Source organism: Mus musculus, chromosome 1 (assembly GCF_000001635.26).
Source record: "Mus musculus strain C57BL/6J chromosome 1, GRCm38.p6 C57BL/6J".
NCBI lineage: Eukaryota > Metazoa > Chordata > Mammalia > Rodentia > Muridae > Mus > Mus musculus.
This window is the reverse complement of record NC_000067.6, coordinates 178,502,252-178,518,038: the sequence shown is the minus strand read 5'-3', so window position 1 is coordinate 178,518,038 and position 15,787 is coordinate 178,502,252. Positions and strand designations below refer to the sequence as shown.

At 46.6% G+C, this 15,787-nt stretch overlaps 2 long non-coding RNA genes across 2 annotated transcripts; both read right to left on the bottom strand.

Annotated features, from left to right (window-relative positions):
- Gm39709 lies at positions 1 to 3,807 on the bottom strand. The gene is made up of 2 exons (XR_865764.2): positions 3,589 to 3,807; positions 1 to 340 (listed from the first exon to the last, which is right to left on the bottom strand). It is a non-coding gene; the product is annotated as a predicted gene, 39709 (long non-coding RNA).
- A 292-nt stretch (positions 3,808 to 4,099) lies between these two features.
- On the bottom strand, positions 4,100 to 13,943 carry Gm31289. The gene is made up of 3 exons (XR_373745.2): positions 13,604 to 13,943; positions 4,706 to 4,883; positions 4,100 to 4,196 (listed from the first exon to the last, which is right to left on the bottom strand). It is a non-coding gene; the product is annotated as a predicted gene, 31289 (long non-coding RNA).
- Between the last annotated feature and the right edge of the window lie 1,844 nt (positions 13,944 to 15,787).

Genomic DNA, 15,787 nt, shown 5'->3' with positions numbered 1-15,787 from the left:
TATGCTAAGCAATCACTTTATTGGTTTATAATTCCTTGCGGCCACCTGTGAGGGAGGAAACAGTCTCATTCCCACACTGAGAATGGAGAAACCTAATCCCCAGAGAATCGTGGTCCTGCTGTGTGCTTGCCAGGCAACTGAGGCTCCAGGGAACAGCAGGCAGCAGGGCAAGATGTCGTGGAATCCTGGAATCGTTGCTAACTGCCTCCTAGGTCCTGCTACTGAGTTCAAGAACAGCCGAAGAGTGAGTGGGAAGAAACCACTACGGCCTCCAATCAGTCCACTCCATTGTATTCTCCCGCGGCCAAGTTCACTGCCTCCACAGAACAAGGAACATACACTGTGAAGAGAAGAAACAGGAGAAGGAAGCAGAAGAGGGAGGAGAAGAAAAGGAGGAGGTGGGCAGAAGGGGGTGAGGGTGGAGGAGGAGAGGGAAGGTAAGGAGCTGTAAACACCTGGGTCCTGCAGTGAAGGTGCATGCTTCGCATCCCAAACCTTTGCACGGTTTCACTTTTAGGCAGCTACAAGACTTCATTATAAGCCAAAAAGATTTACTTTGGTAAAACTTTCCCCATAGGGAATTTTAGGGGAATCTCAGCTGAAAAGAACACAGGTGCATGGACTCAAAGCTACAGTTCTAACACAAGGCCTAGAGCAGCGTGAAGCTTGCAGCCAGCACTGACTCTGGGCTTAGCTCTCCCCTCTCCCTCTCTCCCTCTCTCCCTCTCTCCCTCTCTCCCTCTCTCCCTCTCTCCCTCTCTCCCTCTCTCCCTCTCTCCCTCTCTCCCTCTCTCCCTCTCTCTCCTCCCTCTCCTCCCTCTCCTCCCTCTCCTCCCTCTCCTCCCTCTCCTCCCTCTCTCCCTCTCCTCCCTCTCCTCCCTCTCCTCCCTCTCCCCCTCTCCCCCTCTCCCCCTCCCCCCCCCCCCTCTCTCTCTCTCTCTCTCTCTCTCTCTCTCTCTCTCTCTCTCTCGGGTCCCCTCACTGTGTTGCCTAGGGTGGCACTGGAATCCTGGGCTCAAGCAATCCTCCTGCCTCATCTTCTGAGAAGCTGGGGTCACAGTTGTGCCCCAGTGCCTAGTTTTACCTGCCGGCTTCTAAGGCTTCAGCTTCTAAATGATCGTTAAGAAGAAATGGGAGAAGCTGAGACAAAACAAGCAGACTTTCGCCACCACCCTCTCAGTGGGAATTTAAGTGTGAAAACTAAGAAGGCCAAAGGATAAGAAAGGCCAAAGCAGGAAAGTGGGCTGGAGCACACGTCTAAGAACTGGGTTCAAACTCCCAATCTTCTAGCAGACATTTAGAAAGTGGTTCTCCCTAAAGAGAAACAAGAAGAAATAGGGTTGGAATGTCAGCATGGCTCCGTGGGTAAAGGCACTCTGTTGCCAAGCCTGACAACCTGGATATGATCCCATTGCCCACAAGGTAGGAGAGAACTATTGCAAGTTGTCCTCTGACCTCCACACAAGTGCGGGGTCATGTGTGCCTATGCGAGCACACACACACACGCGAATGAATGAATGAATGAATGAATGGTGTAATTTTTAAAATTTTTATTTTATCTTTTACTTACTTTATATCCCTCTCACTGCCCTTTCCCAGCCACGCCCTCCCACAATCCTTCCCCCCTCCCCTTCTCCTCTGAGCAGGTGGAGATCCCCCACCCTGGCATTTCAAGGCTCGGAATTACCACGAATTTTTGCTCCTGTAAGGCCGGCCCACTTTCTAGAAGACTCTTTCCCCAGCTCATTTCATGCCAGTCTTGTCCATTGCTTTGGGACTGTGTTCAAGGTTCCCCCTAATCCTTAACATGTAGCCAGCATGGCTGTCCACACATCTGCCTGACAACCCCCTTTCCCTTCTAACTATATTGCTTCTTAAAAAAAAAAAAAGTCAACAGCCACCATGCAATGCTAGGATACACAGTGATTGTGAATTAGAAATGTTCAAGTTTAGAGATGAAGTGGCCATTTAGAGGCTACATACCTCCTGCATGAGATCATGTGTTCCCTAGTCAGAGGCCACCTTAACAACCTTCTAAGTCTCTAGTACTCATTGTGTGGCGCTTGTTAGATGTGTGTGAAGGAAATTTCTGCATCATAATTCAGACTTTTGGAAGGGGGTAGTGTTGGGAGGCAGAACCCAAAGTCTCATGTGTCCTAGGCAAGAATTCTGCCACCGCATCACTCTCAACCAATGACATATTTTGTTTGTATTTTTTTCTGTGAAATTGCTTAGCAGAAACTTAATCTACAATATTACATTCTGCTGTGAACATTGGATACAGCCCATTGGCAACTTCAGTCTGTAATCACAGGAACTTAAACACTTACAGGAGGCTGATTGGGGCTGGCGAAGTTCATCATTTCAGTTGGTGAACTGCTTGCTGTGCGAGCATGAGGGCTTGTGTTAAATCCCCAGCACCCATATTAAAAAAAAAAAAAAAAAGACATGGTGCTTATAACCCCAAGGCTGGAGAGGCAGAGAAGGACAGATCTCCAGTGTTCCCCCAACAAGCTAGCCTAGTCTACTAGGCAAGCCTCAGGCTAAACAGAGGCCCTGTTTCGATAAAACCAAGTGGATTGCTCCTGAGAGTGATCATCTGGTTTCTACAGACGCATGTGTGCTCACACAAAATGAAGACTAAAGCAGGCAGACCCTAGACTCTGTAGGAAGTCTTACAACTCTGATTAAAAGGGCATCGCTGAGTTCATTTCTTGAAGTAAGAGCAAAAACAGAGATGCATTTAGTGGGAGGGGGTTAAAATTAGGAGCAATGGATTCAAATTAATGAACGCGCAGGCAAGAGTCCTAGATGGAAATAATGCCTATTTATAAGACAGTGCTGGGCTTGTCGTGGACAGTGAGGAAGATGATTTCAGTCAGCCGGCTTTGGCAGTTGCTACCTAGGGGCTCTTCTAGCGCAGTGTTCAACTCTCTGCCAGTGCCCAGCATCAGGGTTCAGCAGATGGATTTTCAGAGTGGTGTGTACTAATCAACTGCCATGTCCCCGCTTCTACTCTCTCCTGGGTAAAGTTCACATACTTGTTTTACTTCCAACTAGGCGAGGGCCCCAAACACAAAACGGTTAAATAATATGCTCAACCTCATAAGAAAGCAAGGTGTTCTAAATTAATTATCAAGTTGATAGAGATTGGAATCACCTGGAGAAGGATCTCGGGGAGACATTTCTGTGGGAGATTGTCTTGATTGCATTAGTTGAGGTAAGACGACCTACCCACTGTGGGTGATGGCAGTCCCTAGCCAGAATCCTGGTCTGTATAACTGGAGAAACCTAGCTGAGCATGTGTTCCTTGCTCTTCTTCCTGACTGTGGCTGTAATTTGGACAGCCGCTTAAAACTCCCATTGGATTCACAGCTCTGCCTTGATGGATACCTTGTACTGTGAGGCAGAACAAACCCTGTGAGTCAGGGTATGTTATCACAGCAACTGAAAAGTGATGAAGACAGACTCAAATCCAGATCACAGAAAAAAACAAAAAACAAAAACAAAATAATAACAACAACAAAAATACCACGCTTCTTTCTGCCTGCCTTTCTTTTGGACCCACAGACCCCAGGCAAACTTTACCATATTCTGTGACTGGCTTATTCCACGTAGCATAGTCTACTGGGTTCAACCATGTCGGCTGGTCACTTGCAGGAGAATGTGGCAAGCCAGATGAGGGCTGAGAGAAGTAAGGAAGTGAGTATTTTCCCAGGATCCAAAGCCTGAGCCAGAGTCGACTATCCTGTGAAAAGCTGAGTTAGCACATCAGCCCATGTGATGTTCCACTTCCGGTACGTTCCTCCATGCCCTCGGAGCCCGCCCCCCCCCCCCCCCCCCCCCCGCCAGTTCCTGGCTCTTAGTGGGCTGGGAGTCTGTGGCCCTCAGTGAGGCTCGGGTGTCAATGGAACCAGTGAAACACTGCCCAATGGGAAGGGGATCTGGGTATCATCCTCCCTCCCTCCCTCCCTCCCTCCCTCTCTCCCTCTCTCCCTCTCTCCCTCCCTCCTGAGTAAGAGAAACAGAAGACAGCCAGAGGAGATGCCCTGGGAGAACACACGAGTGGCCCAGGGCACCCTGGCACACACCAAGGAATGCCTGGAGCCCTGGGAACCGGAAGGGATAGGAGAGATCCTCCCCAGACTCCAGAAGCATCATCGCCTTGCTCATACCCGAGGCTTGAATTTCTGGATCTAGATTTTGAGAAAGAAAGTTTGTTTACTCTTAAGATATCAAGTTCATGAGTTTGATATTTCTTGATACCTCTGGAAGCTGTGGGATGCTGACATGTTGGCCAAACCCAGACCTCAACAGCTCCCTCCCCACGCCTATGTGACCTGCCCCCTTTTTATGTGCCTCAGTTATTGATAACTGATTGGCTCTCCTCTCTCCTCTCACCCATCTCTTCTGCTTTGCAGCTTTCCTGTCCAGCCTCTCTTCATCGCACCAGGGAATGGCTGAGCCCCCTCACCACCACCCTGGGAGCCTGCATTATCAATGCTGGATTTATACTTGGCCCTGCACCGTGTGACAGCCAGAACTGCTCATTTGGAGTAAAAGCCAGGAAAAAAAAAATAAGCAAACAGCTCCGCATCGTGTCATTACCGAGTCGCAGACACCTTCACCCTGCCCTCCCCCACATCTACTTTCTCACACAGGTCATCATCTCTCCTGATACCCAGTAATTTCAGTCATTTTCTACCTGCATTTCTGTTCATCTCCAGAGAATCCTCATTTACTAATGCAGGAAGGTCTTTTCTGAGCCTGGGTGTTACAGAGTCGCTTGTCCTGGGAGACGGTGGGGTGGTAGGGGCAGGTAGAGCTATGGCAGCTCATTTGCTACCCCATTCCAGCAGCAGAGAGTAAGCAGAAGAGACAGCCTGAGAGAAAGAGATCTAATTACTTCCTTCCCTTAGAGCCTGGGTCATTCCTAGCCTTCTCAGGGCAGGGCTCCTGTCACTGAGCCAGCAAAGAGCCTAGTGGGTAAGAATAAGATGCCTTAGGCTCAGGCAGGATGCATACAAGTTCAAGGACAGCCTGGGCACCCTAGTGGTACCCTGTGGAGTCGGGTGGAAGGATACAGCTCAGTAACAAAATGCTTTCCTATCGCGTGTAAGGCCTGTGATTCACTCCCCAGCAGGACAAGCAGCAGCAAGAATGAAAGATTAAATCAACCTGCACTAAAGCATGGGTCCTTGGACAGGAGACCAACAGCCACACAGGCCTCTGCAACACTGTGAATCACCCTCCCCTGTGGTGTGAGCCCATGCACAGAAGTCCTCTCAGTGTCCCTTAAATTCCTCACAAAAGAATTGCATACATGATAGATTAAAAAAAAAATCGAATCACAGCAAAGGCTCACTTCTGAAATCCCCTGTCCTGGCTGTGCATCCTCTGCCCAGCCTCTCCTCCAGGCAACTGTTTGGCCCTTCTGGAGCTGCTTTTCTGAACTGTATGTGCTTAAGCAGCAGTTTCATGATTTACCGTTTGAGAATCAGCTCTTTACTCTGTGTGATGGAGCATGAAGGCTTAGCATTTGTCACACTCCTGACTCCCTCCTCACAGTGATGGCATTTATAAAAATAAGAATGGGCTCTCGTTTACTGGGCTGTCGTAGGTGGGGCCAGCACTGGCTGCCAGATAGATGTTGGTTCTCTTTGACATGTCTAGTCACCCTTCCATCCCTGATGCTTGTCCCTCACTGGACTCCTGGACCCCTCTTCTAGCTTCTCCTTCCCCCATCACCCCCTCTTTGTATCCTTTACTGATGCCCCTCTTCCTGTCCTTGACAGAAAGAATTCTGCAGCTTAGTCTGCCAGCTACTTTTCCATCCATCCTCCATCTTAGTGGCTTTCCCTATCTCATGGTTTTGAGTACCTGCTGGTGATCCCCAGATTCTTATCTCCAGCCCTGAGTACTGCCCCACTCCCCACCTCGTGTCCAACTTTCTACTTGATATCTGTACTTAGTTGCTAAATGGGCATCTTTAACTTACCACATCATTAACTTATCACCCAGCTCAGAATGATCAACCTTGAAGGTCACCCCTGCAAGCCGCCTCATCCCCTCCCATGGCACTTCTGTACTTTCACGTACGGGTCCAGTATCAGAAGTCATCTTTGGCTCCTTTTTCTTTCCTTCATCCATCCCATCAAGAAATCCCAGTGGCTCTCCTCTCAAACTGTCCCCACATCTGAGCATTTCCCAGGACCCAGCTACCACAGTGTCTGTAGTGGATCGATGGCTCCATCTGCTCTTCGAATTCAGTCCAGGTCCCATTCAATAGCTAAAGGGAGCCTTCTAAAATGTAAGTCAGATCACTCTTTCTCATCTTGTATATTGTCCAGGTCAGTCCTGCCAGAGCCTCCAAGCAGCTAGGACTGCAGGTACGCTGCAGCATGCGGGACCCTGGCATCTCTCTGAATGACTCTGCCATAAAGTACTACAGAAGAGGTGACTTATGGACCCGCTACTTACTGTCATGTTTCTAGAAGTTGGAAGGCCAAGATCATCCAAGGTCAAGATCCAGCAGTGTTGGTGCCTCTAAGGTCTGGGAGGGAAGGGGCTGTTTGAGGCCCCACCTCCTGCCTCATAAATAGCTATCTTCATTTATTTCGATTCATATCATCTTCTTCCTATATGTGTTGTGTCCATTTCTCCCTTCTTATACAGACACCAGTGATATTAGGCTGAGACAACAAAAGCCTCGCTCAGTTATCTTTATAAAGCCCTAGCTTCAAATATGTTGCTGTGTTAGTCAGTTTTCCCTTGTTGTAAAAAGTACCTGAGATATTCAGCTTATAAAGCAAGGCTTAGCTGGCTCGGCTTTAGAGGTTTGTCTTTAAGCCTTTTAGGTTTCCAGTGTGGGTGCACCATGGTGATGCCAGGGAACATGTGATGGAGCCCAACTGTACCATCATTGACATCCAGGAAGCCAAAGAGAGAAAATTAAAGGGGCCGGCGTCCCATATCCCCTCCAAGGGTACTTCCCAGAACACCCTAACTTCCTCCAAACAGGCCCCACTTCTTAAAGTCCCTTTAGCCCTATAACACTAAGACCAAGCCTTTAACCACCCTATACAACTCAGGTAGAGCACACCTGGATATATACTGAAAGGAATCTAAGTCAGCATACCACAAAGACATGGACCATCAGGTCTTATTGATCTTCTATTGAACAACTATGTTATTGATGGTGTACTATTCACAATAGCCAAGATGTGAAACCAGACTAATGACCCAACAACAGATGAATGGACAAAGAAAATATGTGTACTAGCTGGTTTTGTGTGTCAACTTGACACAAGCTGGAGTTATCACAGAGAAAGGAGCCTCCCTGGAGGAAATGCCTCCATGAGATCCAGATGTAAGACATTTTCTCGATTAGTGATCAAGGGTGGGAGGACCCATTGTGGGTGGTGCCATCCCTGGGCTGGTAGTCTTGGGTTCTATAAGAAAGTAAGCTGAGCAAGCCAGGGGAAGCAAGCCAGTAAGTAACATCCCTCCATGGCCTCTGCATCAGCTCCTGCTTCCTGACTTGCTTGAGTTTCAATCCTGACTTCCTTTGGTGATGAACAGCAACGTGGAAGTGTAATCTGAATAAACCCTTTTCTCCCCAACTTGCTTCTTGGCCATGATATTTTGTTCAGGAATAGAAACCCTGACTAAAATAATATGATATCACACACACACACACACACACACACACACACACACACACACACTGGAGTTATAGTCAGCTGTAAAGAAGAAAAATTATGTCATTGCAGGAAAATGGATGGAACAAGAGATTGTTGTGTTAAGGGAAATAAACCATACTAAAAAAGACAAATATCAAGTGTTTTCTCCCAGTTCCAGAATTTCCATTTAAAAAGACATGAAAGTAGAGGGAGTCTATTTGAAGATAATAAGGCTACCAACAGAAGAGAGAAAAAAAGAATTGGTCATTGGGGTTAAATATGATCAATGTATATTGTGTATATGTGTAAATGTTATAATAAACCCATTGGTTTATACAAATTCCATACACTAATTTAAAAATATACCGCATATGGTCGAAGAAGTGGCTTAGTCTAAAGTACCTCCCAGAAAAACATGAGGGACCAAGTTGGATCCCCAAAACCCATGCATGGGGGGAAAAGGCAGATGTGGTAGCACACACTTTGATCACATCACTGGAGAAGCAGGGACAGGCAGATCCTTCGGCTTGCTGACACTCTAACCTACCCTCTTCAGTGAGCTCCAGCCCTGTGAAAGACCCTGTCTCAAAGGACAAGGTGAAGGGGCTGGAGAGACAGCTCAGAAGTTAAGAACACCTACTGCCCTTCCTTCAGGTCCCAGCACCCATGTCTGGTAGCTTATAGCCTCCTGTAACTCTAGCTCCAGGAGATACGGTTTTCTCCTCCGGCCTACGTGTTTGCTACCTGCAGACATACCAGAAGAACAAAGGTTTCTGACCAAAGTCCAGTGTCTTTGCTTATTTGAGCAAATGTGGAAAAAGTCAGGCATGGCAAGGTGCAGAGAAGAATCAAGAATTAAGGAAGCCATCAGTTGTAGTGGCACAGGCCTTTAATCCCAGTACTAAGGAGACAGTGGCAGGTAGATCTCTGATCTCTGTGAGTGTATAAGCCCAGCATGATCTACAAAGTGAGTTACAGGCCAGCCAGAGCTGCATAAAAACACCCTGTCTCAAAGAAACAAACAAAGCAAAAAAGGAACTAAGGAAGTGAAAATTAGATCAAGAAGGGGATGCTTCTGTGGAGTTCCGTCTGGGTGTGTGGGGTGTGTTTGGAAGGTGGGTGATACTTGGAATGAAGCTCAAGGCTCATGCATGCTAGGCAAGTGCTCTTCCACTAAGTTACACTCCCAACCATGCTGATAACATGAGGGAAGAAACTTTCTTTCTTTTTTTAATATTTTTTATTAGGTATTTTCCTCATTTACATTTCCAATGCTATCCCAAAAGTCCTCCATACCCTAACCCCCCCCCCCCACTCTCCTACCCACCCACTCCCACTTTTTGGCCCTGGCGTTCCCCTGTACTGGGGCATATAAAGTTTGCAAGTCCAACCGGCCTCTCTTTCCAGTGATGGCCGACTAGGCCATCTTTTGATACATATGCAGCTAGAGTCATGGAGCTGACACAAAGTAGCAGAAGCAAGGCTTGGATTCGGATGGCCTGTTCCCCTATATCAAACTGTGTCCAAAACACTGCCCCTGTTCAGCCAAATGGAAACCTAGGAATTCCTCCTTAGCAAGATGAGCTTCCTCTTACTTGCAGTAACAAAGATTACTCTTGTAGCTCAAAAAGTCTAAAATGTAAAAGCTGTGCAGAATACAGCTGTTTCTCTGTTCCATTACTTGTTTATTAAACCATCATAAAAAGTTAAATTTTGAAAATACACTAAAAATAGTTGTTCCTTAACTAATAAAATATGCAGTTTTTCAAAACTGAAGAAAAAAAATGTAGGAGGCTGGAGAGATGGTTCTGTGGTTAAGAGCATTTGCTGATCTTCCAGAGGACCCAGGTTTGGTTCCCAGAATCCAGGTCTGGTGGCTCACAGCTCCATGAGACCCAACACACTTTTCTGGCACTGAATGCCAGTGGTACATGCATAAACACTCAGGCACATAATAAATAAATAAATAAATAAATAAATAAATAAATAAAATTTTAAGAAAACTGTAATTAACAAGAATAATTCTAAATTATATCTGCTCTAAACATATTTGATCTGGCTGAACATCATTTCTACCAATAATTCCTTCCTCTGTGTGTGTGTGTGTATGTGTGCATGTATGTGTATGGTTTTTAAAATTATTTTATTTATTTACATTCCAGACATTTCCCCTATTCCCAGTCCCCCCTCCCACAGGTCCTCATCTCATTCCTCCTCCTCCTTGCCTCCAAGAGGGCGCTCACCACCACCACCAGGCCTCCCCCTTTCCTGCAGCCTCAAGTCTCTCAAGGATTAGAAGTCTCTTCTCCCACTGAGACCACACCAGGCAGTCCTCTGACCAGCTCCTGGTTGGTGGTCCCTGAGAGCTCCCTGTGGTCCAGGTTAATTGAGACTGCTGGTCTTCCTATGGGGTTGCCCCCCCCTTCAGCTTCTTCAATCCTTCCCCTAATTCAACCATAGGAGTCCCCAACTTCAGTTCAAAGGTTGGGTGTAAGTATCTGCATCTGTCTCAGTCAGCTGCTGGTAGGACCTCTCAGAAGACAGCCATGCCAGGCTCCAGTCTGTAAGCACATCATGAGATGGATCCCAAGTTGGGCTGGTCACTGGACCGCCTTTCCTTCAGTCTCTTCTCCATTTTTGTCCCTGCAGTTCTTTTAGCAGAAACAATTCTGGGTCAGAAATTTTAACTGTGGGTTCGTAACCCATCCCTCTACTTGAGGCCCTGTCTATCTCCCCAATGTTGGGCATTTTGGCTAAGGTCACCCCCATTGAGTCCTGAGAGTCTCTCACCTTCCAGGTCTCTAGTACTTTCTATAGGGCCTCCCCACTTGCCACCCCCCCCCCCAAGGACGCATATTTTCATTCATTCTTCTGGCCCTTTGGGCTTCTCTCCTGTTCCCCACCCCCATTCTTGATCCTGTTTCCTTTTCTCCCTCTGCCTTCCACCCAGTTTCCTCCCTCCCTCTGCCTCCTGGGATTATTTTGGTGGGATTGAAGCGTCCTCACTTGGGCCTTCCTGCTTGTTAAACTTCTTATGGCCTGTGGGTTGTATCCTAGGTATTGTGTATTTTTTGCTAATATTATCCACTTATCAGTGAGTACATATCATGCATGTCCTTCTAGGTATGGGTTACCTCACTCGGGCGGGCGGGTGTTGTCACCCATGCCGTGGAGACGACTGAGGTTGTGTATTCAGTCTTGTGTACACCAGAGACACACCCAAAACCAGACGCTTCAGACACAATGAAACCTGAATCAGCAAAAAAGCACCAGGCGAAAGTCCGGAAGAGGCCAAGTTCTGGTTAGATCTGGACTGAGTGTCCCATGTCATTTAATTCACAGTTTCTGAAATGTTGAAAGCAATGCCAGTATTCCTTTAAATGTGAATGGTAGAATACAATATGGCAAAAGAGATGCTGTGCAAGGGGGTATCTCAGGAGCAGATCACTGGTCTAGCATGTAGGAAGCCCCAAATGCCACCCACAGCATGGCAAAAGCAAGCACAAACACAAAGCTATGCAGAGACTGGCCAGGGTTATGGCAGATGCTCAGACATAGATGGGCTGAACATATAGAATCTGTTGACCAGACATTTTTACTGTGACAAAGAAATAAGCTCCCCAATTTTTCATTATTACTTTCTGAAAAAGGAATTTGGGACCAGCTAACCTTAAAGGTTACACTCAAATTTATGTTGGTTATCATCATTACAATCATCAGAAGCAAGATACTATCTTATTGAAATATAGCTATGCCTTGGCAAAAAAAAAAAAAGTTCATGTTTTTTTTCTGCTTGGTAAGCATAAATACTCATTATAATAAATTTTAAAGCTACCCATTTTTTTCCATTATCGATCACTCTTGCCATCTGGAATTCTCAAACTGCCAGTAATAGCCAGAGGCATGAGTTGGTCTCTGCCTGCACGTCTTTGCCCCTGGGCTGTAGGTGCCTGAGGTATATTCAGGATTTTCATTGGTTGCTAAAGCCTTAGATGGTCACATCTGGGGTTCTCACTGCTCTTCAGAGGATGCTGCAGGGGTGAACTTCAAAGACCTTCAGGCATCTGAGCCACCTGCTCATGGATACTTATTGTGCTCTCTCTCTCTCTCTCTCTCTCTCTCTCTCTCTCTCTCTCTCTCTCTCTCCTACATTTACCATTCACAAAGAGGGTGCAGCTTAGGGGTTCAGCACATGTTTCCCATGCCTGAGGCTCCAGGTTCAATCCCTAACAATTCTCAGAACAAGCATGTATAAGGGTCAAGTGTGGTGGCGCACACCTTTACTCCCAGCACTTGGGAGGCAGAGGCAGGTGAATTTCTGAGTTCAAGGCCAGCCAGAGCGACATAGAGAAGCCTTATCTCAAAAGACCAAAACAACAACAAACAAACAAACAATCAGCATTACCCACATCTTCCTAGAAGAGGCTGCCCTGCAGTTTCAACCTCAGGCATTTCCCTTCATCTTTTTCTCTTACCGCTTTATGTCTGATCGCAGAGTCTTTCAGATGCCAGTGTGAAGGCGGTATGGAGGAGCCATGGCAGACAGGGCAGGACCGACCCTCTCATAGACTTAAGTGCTGGTAATTCTTGGGTACCAGGACTGAGGCTTTGGTTTGATTAGCTGTGCCCAGCCTGGTGACCATCATTCTCCACGTGGGGTATATTTTAAACTAAGTGAGGGGTTGGGGTACAGCTCAGTGGTATGTCGCTCACGTTGCATGCACAGGGCAGTGGGTTCCATCACTAACATGGGGGGAAAAACAACCATGTGGTTGTACTTTAATTTCTCTATCGCTTACTTATATATGCCAGACACAGTGACAGTCTTTGCAAACACTGCCCAGCCCTGACTACCTTTAGGAGTGTCTCAATATCAGAGGAAAAAATAAAGAAGAAAATTTTCTTTCCGGGGCTTAAAGGCTTTTACATTGATATTTCTGAATGTCATATAAAAATCTTCGCTGGCTTTGTAAGTATTAGCCTCAAGAAGAGAAGTAGGGGGAAAAAATACCCTGGCACTATCAGCTCACCGTCAGGAGCTGCAGAGCCAGGATTTTATTACACAGCTCTTCCCAGGCATTTAGTTGACAAACATTTCTACAAGACCAGCTTTTCTACCACTTCGACAGCATTAATCTCCATATATATAGTTCAAGACAAAGAAAGGTCTTAACCAGATACTCAAGGAGACTGAAAGCCTTAGGAAAATAAAAACAAAAGTTTTTAAATTTATGGTACAAAATATACAGAAGAAACACGGACACTTTCTCCTTGCCAGGGAGGATTTATGACTTTGAACTCTGTGTCTGTTTGAAGAAGCCTCAGCCAGATCCCTACAGTGCCGTGCCCCCCGCCCCCAGAGATGCTCTCTCTGAAACAGCCCCACTGCTGCTATTTAATTCAGAGCTTCTGAAAGATTGGAAACCTCAGTGTACCTTAAGAGGGGACTCAGGGAATAAAATATGATACAGTCAAGCATAGAACATTACACAGGGCAGCAGTTTGGGAAAATCCCACCGGTGCTCTGCAGCCCAGGTCACATGCCAGCTCCCTTGGCTTATGTGCCTGTTCTGGTCTGAATGCAAAATGCCTCCCACCCTCACTCCACGCTCATGTTTGCATACTCGGTCCCCAGCTAATGGTACTGATTTAGGGGACCGTAGAATCTTTAAGTGGCATCACTGGTAGATGTAGATCACTAGAGGGGTGTCTTGCCCCTGCTTCAAGATTCGACTGCTACATACAGGGCATTAGCATGTACTTTACCTGCCCTGCCCTGCTCTGCTCTGACTTCTCACCACAGTGGACTGTGTGTTCTAAAACGGTGAGCCCAAATGGGCTTCATCCCTTGTTTCTGTCAGGTATTCTGTCCCAGCAATGAGGGACAGCACGCTGCTCCACAGCACTTTGCCAACACTCACCCTGATGCTGGCACATTGGTTCTTCTCTCCCCCTCACTAGACCACGGGCCTGGGGATAGAGGGAAGCACAGTGGATTCGTCTCTGATCCCACTGCACAGTTTGGTGCACCATGTTCAGGGAGGGAGCCTGCCAAGGGACAAATAAAGGCACAAGATTACTGACAAATGGGAGAAGGCATACAGATCACAGCTAGCAAAGGACTGAGATAGAGAAAAATGAATCCATCTGTGTAGATTCCCAACTGCACCTCACGGCTCATATGCACCCTCTGGTGTCTCTGAAGAACCACTTCCCAAATGGACAGCGACTCTGGAAGATTCGGGACTGCGGTACATAGGGAAGCAGGCTACCCGGGCCTGATCTGGGGCACAAGTCCCTTCCGCTCGACTCGAGCCCCGGGCTACCTTGCCAGCAGAGTCTTGCCCAACACCCGCAAGGGCCCACACGGGACCCCCCACGGGATCCTAAGACCTCTGGTGAGTGGAACACAGCGCCTGCCCCAATCCAATCGCACGGAACCTGAGACTGCGGTACATAGGGAAGCAGGCTACCTGGGCTTGATCTGGGGCACAAACCCCTTCCGCTCCACTCGAGCCCCGGGCTACCTTGCCAGCGGAGTCGCCTGACACCCGCAAGGGCCCACACAGGATTCCACACGAGATCCTAAGACCTCTAGTGAGTGAAACACAACTTCTGCAAGGAGTCTGGTTCGAACACCAGATATCTGGGTACCTGCCCTGAAAGAAGAGAGCTTGCCTGCAGAGAATACTCTGCCCACTGAAACTAAGGAGAGTGCTACCCTCCAGGCCTGCATATAGAGGCTAACAGAGTCACCTGAAGAACAAGCTCTTAACAGTGACAACTAAAACAGCTAGCTTCAGAGATTACCAGATGGCGAAAGGCAAACGTAAGAATCCTACTAACAAAAATCAAGACCACTCACCATCATCAGAACGCAGCACTCCCACCCCACCTAGTCCTGGGCACCCCAACACAACCGAAAATCTAGACCCAGATTTAAAAACATTTCTCATGATGATGATAGAGGACATCAAGAAGGACTTTCATAAGTCACTTAAAGAATTACAGGAGAGCACTGCTAAAGAGTTACAGGCCCTTAAAGAAAAGCAGGAAAACACAGCCAAACAGGTAGAAATCATTAAAGAAAAACAGGAAAACACATCCAAACAGGTGATGGAAATGAACAAAACCATACTAGAACTAAAAGGGGAAGTAGACACAATAAAGAAAACCCAAAGCGAGGCAACGCTGGAGATAGAAACCCTAGGAAAGAGATCTGGAACCATAGATGCGAGCATCAGCAACAGAATACAAGAAATGGAAGAGAGAATCTCAGGTGCAGAAGATTCCATAGAGAACATCGACACAACAGTCAAAGAAAATACAAAATGCAAAAGGATCCTAACTCAAAACATCCAGGTAATCCAGGACACAATGAGAAGACCAAACCTACGGATAATAGGAATTGATGAGAATGAAGATTTTCAACTTAAAGGGCCAGCTAATATCTTCAACAAAATAATAGAAGAAAACTTCCCAAACATAAAAAAAGAGATGCCCATGATCATACAAGAAGCCTACAGAACTCCAAATAGACTGGACCAGAAAAGAAATTCCTCCCGACACATAATAATCAGAACAACAAATGCACTAAATAAAGATAGAATATTAAAAGCAGTAAGGAGAAAGGTCAAGTAACATATAAAGGAAGGCCTATCAGAATTACACCAGACTTTTCACCAGAGACTATGAAAGCCAGAAGAGCCTGGACAGATGTTACACAGACACTAAGAGAACACAAATGCCAGCCCAGGCTACTATACCCGGCCAAACTCTCAATTACCATAGATGGAGAAACCAAAGTATTCCACGACAAAAACAAATTCACACAATATCTTTCCACGAATCCAGCCCTTCAAAGGATAATAACAGAAAAGAAGCGATACAAGGACGGAAATCACGCCCTAGAACAACCAAGAAAGTAATCATTCAACAAACCAAAAAGAAGACAGCCACAAGAACAGAATGCCAACTCTAACAACAAAAATAAAAGGAAGCAACAATTACTTTTCCTTAATATCTCTTAATATCAATGGACTCAATTCCCCAATAAAAAGACATAGACTAACAGACTGGCTACACAAACAGGACCCAACATTCTG